Raw genomic sequence first — 2,500 nt, forward strand, 5'->3', positions numbered from 1 at the left:
CAGAGAGAGAGAGAGAGAGAGAGAGAGAGACAGAGACACAGAGAGACACAGAGAGACAGAGAGAGAGAGATTGAGAGAGAGAGACAGAGAGAGAGAGAGAGAGAGAGAGAGAGAGAGAGAGAGAGAGAGAGAGAGAGAGAGAGATTGAGAGAGAGAGAGACAGAGATAGTGTTCTGGGAAACTTCTCAGAAATCAGAGATTGTGTGTGTTACATCCTGAGTCAACACGACAACTTACACAGGACAGGGTTACACACAATTAACACCTCTTAAAACACACACATAAAACACACACTTTACTTAGCATCCAGACATGAACTGAAACTGTGAGCCACACACATACACACACACACACACACACACACACACACACACACACACACACACACACACACACACCCTAATCCCACTACAGTACATGTATTTGAACAGCAGTGTTGTGTTTATAAAACTCTTAAGAAACTAATCATAAGAATAAGACGAGCTGTGTGATGTCATTACTGTGTCAGTGTGTTAGTGTAGACGGGGTTTTCCCTACAGTAGGAGAGTTAAAGGGAAAAAAGTTGGCAAAATCCCCACAGCCCCTACAGTGTAATGTCACACGCACACACACACACACACACACACACACACACACACACACACAGACACACACACCCACCTAGTTCTTTCACTTCCTGTTTCTTCCAATCTGAAGACATACCACAGATGCCGCAAGGTGACCAACTGAAGTGCTGTAGCTGTATGTGTGTGTGTGTGTGTGTGTGTGTGTGTGTGTGTGTGTGTGTGTGTGTGTGTGTGTGTGTGTGTGTGTGTGTGTGTGTGTGTAAAAGAGAAAATCTGTGTATTTGATCAAACATATCATTTGTTATTACACCACTTCACTGTTTGTCACCTTCACTGTAATTTCACCAAAATCACCTGCACAGTTTATCCACTTTAACACCAGACTGACGAGCCGACGTGAAGTCACTCTGAAGCTGTAACAGCACATTGCACTGAGTTTTATGTCTCTTAATGTACAGCAATTTCCAATTACAAAGCTTTAATAACTATCTATAAGTATCTAATAACTTGCTGTCGGTTTTAGTCTGTCACTATTTTAATTTTCTAATCTTCATTTTTTTCAGTGTTTTCTAAATCGCCTAAAAAACCCCACAGAAAATTCAAAACACAAACTGACTGTAGAGCACAGCCTGCAGAAAGTATTTACAAGCCATAAACACAACAAAAACTGTCAAAGCCACACACACACACACACACACACACACACACACACACACACACACACACACACACACATACTGCTGGAGTTATCAGAGAGTGTACAGAGAGAGGGACTGTCTGAGACAGACTTATCTCTCTTTCACACACACACACACACACACACACACACACACACACACACACACACACACACACACCCACACACACACACACACACACACACACACAGAACATAGACACGAACCATTACTTAAATACACCAAGGCTATGTAATTAACACTAATTGCTCATGTAAGCAGCTTTATGAACGTTTGCTCACATCTGTCAGATACACAGCTGGATGATACACAGCTGTAATATCAACATTTGTTTATCAAATATTTTTATACATAATAAAAAAATAATATTTTTCAAATATAAAAATGAAAATAAAGTAGCCTGACATGCTCATGCTGTTTCACAGAACAGCGTATCATACTCGTGCTGTCTGCCCTCTTCCTCATACATGTCCATGATTGGCTAGTGTTACTGAGATTGACAGGTGAGAAAGAGTAAGCCCCTCCCACCCAGAGAGCTTAATTACACTCACATGTTTGTTGTCACCTTCTTAGCCAGCAGATAATTTGGCTTAAATGTTTAACTTTCTGTCTTTCACAAACATCATATTTTACATTCTGAAAAAGACACGAGGAACCTTCGTATAATTACATATTTAAAGTTGTTACTAATTTGTTATTACTCGTATAAACACGATGTACACTTATAGTTATTATATAGTACCAAATATTCATACAAATTAATTTAAAAATAAAACCTTTTGTTGTATAATAAACTACATGTTATTTTATAATAACAAACTACATGTTTATATGTATAATAAACTTTCAGTCGTCAGTGTTAGTTGATTACTGAATTCTACTATAATACTATAATTACTAGAATTCTTGCAGACCAAATCAAAAACATTTAAAGGCCAAATTCTGAAAGCTCCTGTAATCTTCTGTAATATTTCTTCAATTCTTTCTTTATATAATAATAAAACTTTATTTTTAAAGAACAATTTGTCTTTTTAACTTGTCATTAATGTATTAAATAGACATTTTTACAGTTTAACTGAATATTATAGTGTGTTATATAATAAACCTGTCTATAGAACAAGGTTATAGATCTGATCCACATTTAAACTTTACATTAAACCTTGCGACAAAGTTGACGAGGGTTAAATACCAAATGTCCGCTTGCAGTCGCTGTAGTGCCCTAGGTGTAGTGCCCTA

General features: G+C 37.5%; 2 protein-coding genes across 3 annotated transcripts in view; one reads left to right on the plus strand and one right to left on the minus strand.

The window, feature by feature from the left end:
* The window catches only part of jak2a (Janus kinase 2a), a gene marked incomplete in the record, with an annotated part of 55,381 nt that overhangs the window by 21,214 nt on the left and 31,667 nt on the right, over positions 1–2,500 (plus strand).
* LOC125139819 (tyrosine-protein kinase JAK2-like) overlaps positions 1–2,500 on the minus strand; it is an 11,135-nt gene that overhangs the window by 8,217 nt on the left and 418 nt on the right. The gene's annotated exons all lie outside the window — the stretch shown is intronic.

The sequence above is a fragment of the Tachysurus fulvidraco genome, chromosome 21 (genome assembly GCF_022655615.1).
Source record: "Tachysurus fulvidraco isolate hzauxx_2018 chromosome 21, HZAU_PFXX_2.0, whole genome shotgun sequence".
Taxonomy (NCBI): domain Eukaryota; kingdom Metazoa; phylum Chordata; class Actinopteri; order Siluriformes; family Bagridae; genus Tachysurus; species Tachysurus fulvidraco.